The sequence below is a fragment of the Podarcis tiliguerta genome (genome assembly GCF_965153285.1).
Source record: "Podarcis tiliguerta genome assembly, chromosome: 9".
Classification (NCBI taxonomy): domain Eukaryota; kingdom Metazoa; phylum Chordata; class Lepidosauria; order Squamata; family Lacertidae; genus Podarcis; species Podarcis tiliguerta.
Genome location: NC_139542.1, coordinates 4,496,038 through 4,505,316, shown reverse-complemented (window position 1 = coordinate 4,505,316; position 9,279 = coordinate 4,496,038). Strand labels below are relative to the sequence as shown.

General features: G+C 48.4%; 1 long non-coding RNA gene across 1 annotated transcript; it reads left to right on the top strand.

Moving 5' to 3' along the window:
• The first annotated feature begins 494 nt into the window (after window positions 1-494).
• On the top strand, window positions 495-2,778 carry LOC310657757. The gene is made up of 2 exons (XR_014501902.1): window positions 495-740; window positions 1,653-2,778. It is a non-coding gene; the product is annotated as an uncharacterized lncRNA (long non-coding RNA).
• Window positions 2,779-9,279: the final 6,501 nt, after the last annotated feature.

Here is a 9,279-nt window from a genome sequence, read left to right as displayed (position 1 = left end):
AAATCCAATGGGAACGATTCAGTTCAGTGAGTCCAACAAAACTGGTGAATTTGATCCAGCAATAGCAGCTTTTCAAAGTCGGAGAGTCATTTACACCTCCGGTACCCATGTCAGGGACTGGGGGGCCACTGACGAGGGAAGCGGGGCTGGAGTGGAGAGTGGGGAGCAGGGATTTGTGGGGACCTGAACCAGCCGGGAAGTGAGAATCAGAGGCAGGGAAGCTTCAGAGCAGGAGGAAGAGAAGGAAGAAGCAGGTCAGTGAAATATGCTGAGGGTCCTGTAGTGATTCCATGCTCTTTATTTCAGCTTGTAAAACAGCGATTGAATTCCCCCCCTAAACCTCAGGCTTTTATATACATTATTTCCACAATGAGTCCCACCTGATTGGCTGATTCTGCTTCCCTCCTGGAGCCTGATTGGTCTTTCCTGCAGGCCAATCAGTTGTTGCATTCTGGGATCCTATCAGCCTAATAGGCTGATTAACTTTTTCCTGGGGCCTGATTGGTCATTCCATGCAAGCCAATCAGTTGCTGCATTCTACGATCCTACTTGCCTATTGTTCTAGGATCCAAGCTTAGTACATAACAGTCAGGCAAGTGAAGGGCCAGCTGCTTCCCCACCATCTCCCGCACCACTGCTTCCCAGAACCAGAAGAGAATTCAAGTGGGAAGGGCAAAGGCAACATCCTCTGTCTGCATGGCACAGCCTGTCAGGGGAAGGTTCATAAACTGGTGTTAAAGGTTAAGACAGCATCTTAAAAAGCAGAGACATCACCTTGCCAACAAAGGTCCGTATAGTAAAAGCTATGGTTTTCCCAGTAGTGATGTATGGAAGTGAGAGCTGGACCATAAAGAAGGCTGATCGCCGAAGAATTGATGCTTTTGAATTCTGGTGCTGGAGGAGACTCTTGAGAGTCCCACGGACTGCAAGAAGATCAAACCTCTCCATTCTGAAGGAAATCAGCCCTGAGTGCTCACTGGAAGGACAGATCCTAAAGCTGAGGCTCCAAGACTTTGGCCACCTCATGAGAAGAGAAGACTCCCTGGAAAAGACCCTGACGTTGGGAAAGATGGAGGGCACAAGGAGAAGGGGACGACAGAGGACGAGATGGTTGGACAGTGTTCTCGAATGAGCATGAGCATGAGTGTTCTCGAATGAGCATGCGGGAGGCAGTGGAAGACAGGAGTGCCTGGCATGATCTGGTCCATGGGGCCATGTTGAGTCGGACATGACTAAATGACTGAACAACAACAACAAAAGGGACCCCTGACTGTTAGATCCAGTCATGGTCGACTCTGTCTTAAAGTGTTCAGGCACACAGGCATGACCCATTTCTGCCACACAGGTGCACAGATGCAGGAAACATCTGGATTGATGGTGAGTCCTAGCATAGGTAAAGGTAAAGGGACCCCTGACCATTAGGTCCACAGCGCCACCTGCTTCCTTAAAACTGGTGTTATCTTTGACAATAAAGAGTTCGTATCTGCCATCTGCGCTCCTTTGGCTGAGAAGCATCCTTGAGAACTCCCTTGCCTCCCTCTTGCTTCTTAGCGCCCCCCGCCTAGGTATTCCCCCCACCAAGGGGTAGGACTGCCTGCTTTGGGAACCACCGCTCTATTCCAAATGTCTTATTTGTGCCTTTCCTTACACAGGGGAATTTCTCCCTGCAGGGAGATGTTCATTTTCTGCAATGGCATCAGTTGATTCAAAACCAGGACAGACACCATCAGATTGCACCGGAGTGTTTTCCGAGTTTGACGTGAGGTCCTTCAACACTTCCTTTCCCTCCCTTCTGCAAAACTGGGCCAACAGCACCTGACAGCAGGGCCGTATGCGGGTATTTATGACTCGGGGTTTGGTTGCTATAGCAACAGAAGCCAGATAAATATCTTGTCAGGAAGTGGATGCAAGTGGTGGAAGACTTATGCCTGGACGCCCTCGTCCCATTAGCGGTGGCTTCGGAAATAGCGGTGACTGACAGCCTGGACCACAGAATTGTCCCTGGAAACTGACACAGAAAACAGTTTAAGTCCTGTTTGATGACCCCCGTGGAGGTTAATGGGATTCAGTTTGGGGCAGCCTCTCAGCTGTTGGTCTTGGACCAGGTGGTGTCTGAAGCATCTGAGCATCTGAAACTGTCCATCGGTCCATTTTATCCCAATATTTCTGTGTCAGATGGTGGCGACTCCCTGGGGTGTCTTTGGGTGGAGATGTGGGATATTACAGCTGTGGGGTTTCGCACCTGGGACCTTGTGAGTGAGAGCAACGTGTGATCTACCAATGGGCAGCCATGACCTTGGTTTGACACTCTGCCATAAAACAACCTACTGGTTCGTCTTACCTCCCTTTGCAGGTTGTTCTGCAGACAAACGGAGCTAGCTGAGCTTGAAGACCTGCAATGACACCGAAGCAAGGACGCTACATCTTTCAACTCAGGTCTACGGAGCTGTAGAGTTGGAATGGGTTCCCCAAGGGTCATCCAGCCCACCCTCTGCAATCCTGACTTGCTTATTATGCTGTCAGCAGTTAATGGATCCCAGTTTAACCACACTGGTGGGTTAGGTTGCCTGAGGCTGTTTGCCACCCTTGGCCACCGCGGGAACATCGGCCTAAGCCCGCTCTCACCAGAAGAGAGTGGAGAATGGAAGAACGCAATGGGAAAGAACCAGAGGCAAGATAGCTATCAACCGGAGAACTTCCTTGCAAGCAAGGCTCTTTGATCGCTTACATTCAAAGCGAGAGATAAAATGGAAATAAAGCAATGAGTATTTACTCTTCCTTCGCGTTTCCTTTAATGCTGTCTAATTACGGCAGCTGACAACCATCTTCCGTGGCGCAATTAGCACTGCGTTCCACTCCGCTCAACTGATTCCTCCCTGGGTTTTGATTTTGGCGTGTGTGCCTTCCACGCTTTGGCCCAATGTGCCGCCGTGTACCTTGGGGCTCAGACCCATCTACCTGGCATGCGAAACCCAGATTTGCGGACGTGTGGCATGCGGGCATTGCAAACAGAGGTGCACCCACCCGCCCCCCCCCTCCGGATCTGGTTTTGCTGCTCAGAGAGGCCTCGGCTGCCTGCCGCTCGACTTGCGTCGCCTCATCAGCAAGGGCAGCGCGTTGCAGGATGTGGCATATGCCGCAGCAGATGCTGCCGAATCAATCCCCGGTAATGATGAGAGAATGAAATTACTCATCCGCCATCGCCGCAGCTTGAATGGGCTTGCAGTGTTCCTGGAGAGGCGGCTGGCTGAGAGCAAACCAGAAACAGATTCCGTGGACAGAATCACCTTGCTGGTCCGGATTCTTCTGCCCTCTGGAGCATCACCGTCCATTGGACAGCCCTTCAGATAGTTGGAAGATGTCCATCACATCAACTCAGTCTTCTCTTCTTCAAGCGAAACAGCCCCACATCCCTCAACCATTCCTCATAAGGTTTGGTTTCCAGGCCCTTGGTCTTCATGGTTGCCCTCCTCTTGGTCGCACACTTTCCAGATTGTTGATATTCTTCTGGATATCGGACTGAATACTGGGCACAATATTCCAGGTATGGTCTGACCAAGGCAGAATGGAATGGTGCTATTTCTGCCCTTGATCTTGACAATCAACTTCTGAAGACTACAACTGCATTAACTTTTTTTTGGCTGCTGCATCACACTGTTGACACGTGTCGCAGAAGACAGAGGAAGCTTGTTTCCTGGTAAGACAGGAACCAGTGGAATCAGAAGACATTTTATCTAAATATTAGGAATAACTTTCTGATAGTAAAAGCTGTTTGACAGTGGAGATGACCCAGGAAGTTGGTGGACTCTCTCTCAGCAGAGGTTTCTCAACAGAGGTTGAATGGCCATCCATTTGGGATTCTTCAGCTAAGACACCTGTAATGCGTGGAGTCAAACTGGATTATTACCCTGGGGGGTCTCCTCCAACTCTGCAATTCTATGATTCTAATTTCTCACCAAATCTGGGTTGTGATTGGCCAGAATTTTGAAAAACAAAGAGGATTATTCTGGGAGGGAGGGAATAGAGTTGTGTGTGAATGAGCTCTCTGTGTGTGCAGAGAAATCGGGAGTGGGATTTCACCCTGTCTCTCCAGTCAGAGGAGAAACCTTCAAGCATCTTCATTTATTTTTCTCCTTCGGGATTTTTCTTTTTTCTGTTGCTGCCACTGCAAGTGAAAAAAAAAGGGAGAGGAATTAACTCCAGGTGCAGCAAAACACTGTTTATTGTGAACCCAACATGTTTCAAGGAAAAAATCCTTTACCAAGGTCACATCTTTAAAGAAACAATTCTAACAAACTAGGAATACTGCAGAAGCTCTGGGTGGGGTGGATGGGCTTGCAATAAACAATATTTTGTAGCACCTGAATCTTTTCCCCTACTCCTTATGTTTGTTGCCTGATAACATTGCTACCCAACTTTTTTGATTAACACTTTTATTTTTATTTTAAATATTTTATAAACATATAAAACACATACATTTACATAATACATATACACAACACACTACCTTATTTTCATAGCATAAAACATACCTACATTACATTACTCTATATAATACCTACCTATACTGTACATATCAACATACCTACACTCCTACCCCACACGGACACCCACCAAGTGACTTGACTTCCAGCCGTTCTTGTTGCGTTACTTTATTTTTCCAACTAGCTGAAAGGCATTTCATTATTTCTTTAATCTCTTCTTCTGTCTTGACTTTACTCTCCTTTCACTCTCATCATTTTCTGGATTCACTCAATATCTGTCAGAAATTCTACTTTTTCCACATAGATTTTGATGCATTCCTTAAAGATAGCCCACTCCTTTGATTAACACTTTCAAATGCCATTGGAAGACGTCACACCGCCATTTTATATCCTCCACAGTGCCCGATACCATACTCCACAAGTATCCCGGAAAACCCAGGGCATCCCATCTTTTTTCTCGCAAGAAAAATGATCACCACAATCTTGTGTGATTTCACACCACAATTCCCCCCTGGAAAAAATGCTTTTGTGGGGTCATAATCTCACGTGGCACCCAAAAACCACATTTTTTATTGCCATGCCTGGAAAACCATTCCATCACAAGAGGAACTGAGGACCACCAACTACCGAAAGCTACTAGCCACAATGGCTATGTTTTCTTACCACTATTCCCAGATGCTGAGAATTACAAGTGGGGAGTGGGCTGTCGTCCTCAGGACCTGCTTGGGGGTTTATAGTTGGCCCCTGTAAGAACAGGACACGGGAGGTGGTCCCCCTTTGGCCAGCAAGATCCAGCAGCCAAACCCTTCTTATATCACTCTAGGGCAGTCACCCCCAAATAAATTGTAGAACCCCTTCTGCAAAGCAGCCTTCCTTTAACAGGAGTAGGGGGAAACAGTGGATCATAGTCCCACTCTATTCTGCCTTGGCCAGACCAACCACACCTGGAATGCCGTATCCCATTTTGGGCACCACAGTTTAAGAATCAGAAGAATCAATGGAAGTTGTAGTACCACTCTATTCTGCCTTGATCAGATCCTGGAATCCTGTGTCCAGTTCTGGACACCACAGTTTAAGGAGGATATTGACAAGCCGGCAAGTGTGCAGAGGAGGGCAACCAAGATGACCAAGGGTCTAGGAGCCAAGCCTTATGAGGAATGGTTGAAGGAGCTGGGTATGTTTAGCCTGGAGAAGAGGAGACTGAGAGGAGATATGATAGTCATCTTTAAATATCTGAAGGGCTGTCAATGGGGAAATGGTGCAAGCTTATTTTCTCCTGCTCCAGGGGGGAGGACCTGTAGCAGTGCATGCAAATTTCATAAAAGGAGATTCCGACTGAACATTAGGAAGAACTTTCTGATGGTAAGAACGGTTCGATGCTGTAGGACCACCTTGAAAGGTTGTGGATTCTCCTTTGTTTGCGGTTTTCAAGCAGAGGTTGGATGGCCATCTGTCATGGATGCTTTAGCTGAGATTCCTGCATTGCAGGGGGTTGGACTAGATGACCCTTGTGGTCCCTTCCAACTTTACAATTACAGTGGTACCTCGGGTTAAGAACTTAATTCATTCTGGATGTCCGTTCTTAACCTGAAACTGTTCTTCACCTGAGGTACCACTTTAGCTCATGGGGCCTCCTGCTGCCGCTGCGCGATTTCTATTCTCATCCTGAAGCAAAGTTCTTAACCCGAGGTACTATTTATGGGTTAGCGGACTCTGTAACCTGAAGTGTCTGTAACCCGAGGTACCACTGTATTTGATTCTATTGTCCCCACCTCCAGAAAAATGTCTGAATTTTTTTTTTTTTTTGCCTATCTGTACAATAGAGTCCAGCAATATTCCAGCCAAACATCCTTTCCGCTTTAGCCTTCTGGGCGGTTAAGTACAATTGAAATTTTAGCTCTGGTTGATGGACCCTGGTGGCACGCGACCGCCTTGTTCAACATGCGGCTTATGTAAAATTCTGTGCAAAGAGGCCCAGATTCCTTTATGAGCCTTTAATACTGTTGGAGGGTGGCTGTTTCCCCCCTTTCCTTTTATGATCTCTGTGTTATTACGGCGGGCTTCCCGCAGTGCCATCCACCGCCTCCGAGCCAAATTAATCTGTGTTTTTCTTTTCCCAGTGTCATTAGGAAAACGACTTGTAAATATAGTTCCCTATTCTGCATTGTTGAGTGGAGTTTGTTTGGTTTTTCTCTCCCCCCCCCCCCCATAGATGTTTGGTTAGGGTTGTTTGCAGAGCCCCATCCTGCAGACTCCGAATAAAAGGACCTTCTCGGAGTGGAGCCTCGGATAATAGCAGTGCATTTACCGTTTGCTTGAGAGAACATTCAGCCTCTGCTTTCTCTTGGCGTCTATTTTGGGAGGTGGAATTAGCGGCATGCAAAAATCTGTCCCTTTGTGTTCCTGCAGAGCTCTGTGCTTCCCTGACCCCTGTTCTGAACAACAGGGGCTAGTGGCATGGGCAGCGCCCCTTAACCCATAGCTGTCAATGTTTTCCCTTTTTTAAGGGTAAAGGTTAAAGGGACCCCTGACCATTAGGTCCAGTCGTTGCCGACTCTGGGGTTGTGGCGCTCATCTGGCTTTATTGGCCGAGGGAGCCGGCATACAGCTTCCGGGTCATGTGGCCAGCATGAGTAAGCCGCTTCTGGCAAACCAGTGCATGGAAACGCCGTTTACCTTCCCGCCGGAGCAGTACCTATTTATCTACTTGCACTTTGACGTGCTTTTGAACTGCTAGGTTGGCAGGAGCAGGGACTGAGCAACAGGAACTCACCCCGTCGCGGGGATTCGAACCGCCGATCTTCTGATCGGCAAGTCCTAGGCTCTGTGGTTTAACCCACAGCGCCACCCGCGTCCCTTAAATTCCCTTATTCTGAATAGGATTCCTCGCAAGAAAAGAGAAAAGTTGACAGCTATGCTTAACCTTGCCCCTGTGCCTGCATCGCAATGAGCTCCTTGTCAGGGGCAGAGGAAGGGGGTGCGGTGGGGGCGGACCGCCCTGGGTGTCTTCGCTGAGGGGGTGACATTTGGTGTGTCACCCGCCCACAACTCCCAAGCCTAGCCTGAGCCGTCGAGGGAAGGGGAGGAGCTGCGCCGTCTTGCCGGTGGCATTTCCCCCTTCTTTTTGACAGTGTGCTGGGCGTGGGGGTTAACCCAAGCGACGCGATCCAGGTCCGGTCCCGAACCCAAAGATTCCACAAGGAGTCAGTCCAACAGGGCCAAGGCAGGACACGAGGCAGGAAACCAGGCTATGTCAGGCACAGGGTAACAGGCAGGTTCCAGCAAGCAGCAACGTTGCTCTCGCAACCTGGGGTGGGGTCCGACAGCCTTTTATCTCTGACGGGGTAACAATAAAAATAAAAAAGGGGTAAAAATAAAAAAGTTGTTGTTGTTGTTATCTCCCGCTTGGACTACTGCAATGCGCTCTACGTGGGGCTACCTTTGAAGGTGACTCGGAAACTACAACTAATCCAGAATGCGGCAGCCAGACTGGTGACTGGGAGCGGCCACCAAGACCATATAACACCGGTCTTGAAAGACCTACATTGGCTCCCAGTACGTTTCCGAGCACAATTCAAAGTATTGGTGCTGACCTTTAAAGCCCTAAACGGCCTCGGCCCAGTATACCTGAAGGAGCGTCTCCACCCCCATCATTCTGCCCGGACGCTGAGGTCCAGCTCCAAGGGCCTTCTGGTGGTTCGCTCATTGCGAGAAGCAAAGCTACAGGGAACCAGGCAGAGGGCCTTCTCGGTAGTGGCGCCCGCCCTGTGGAACGCCCTCCCAGCAGATGTCAAAGCGATAAATAACTACCTGACATTTAGAAGACATCTTAAGGCAGCCCTGTTCTGGGAAGTTTTTAATCTGTGATATTTTACTGTATTTTTTGTTTCTATGGAAGCCGCCCAGAGTGGCTGGGGAAACCCAGCCAGATGTGCGGGGTACAAATAATAATTTATTATTATTATTGTTGTTGTTGTTGAATAGGATGTCCCTATTTTCATCAGGGAAATGTCAGATGGTCCACCAACCTGATACAACCTGATACCTGATGCAACAGAGTTCAACCTGAGGGTCCTGGACTTGCTTGTTGATTGGGATGCAACCAGGTGATCACCTTCTCTGGATTCACAATTTATCTTTCTGTGTACAAAAAACCCCACCATAATCAAAGCATTTATTTTATGCAAGGTAAAGGTAAAGGTAAAGGACCCCTGGACAGTTAAGTCCAGTCAAAGCCAACTATGGGGTTGTGGCGCTCATCTTGCTTTCTGGCTGAGGGAGCCAGCGTTTGTCCACAGACAGTTTTCCGGGTCATGTGGCTAGCATGACTAAACCACCAGCATGACCGCTACTGGCACATGGAGGACCGTGACGAGTGCCAGAGTGCACGGAAATGCCGTTTACCTTCCCACCGCAGCGGTGCCTATTTATCTACTTGCACTTTGACGTGCTTTTGAACTGCTAAGTTGGCAGGAGCAGGGACTGAGCAACGGGAGCTACCCCGTCGTGGGGATTCGAACCGCCAAGCTTCCATTCGGCAAGCCCAAGAGGCTCAGTGGTTTGGACCACAGAAACAGCCCTGCAAAACGTGTATTCTGTAAGCAAATGCATTGTGAATTGCACCATCTGTGCAAAAAGCACACACAAAAGTTCATACCATGGAGATGGGCCTCTGATGAAGACCAAAATGGAATGATGGAAGGAGCGTTTCAGCCCGTCCACTAATTGGGAGTTATTTTGTTTTTACAACAAATGGAAAAATTAAGCAAATGAGTCCCATTTGTTTCATTCTTTT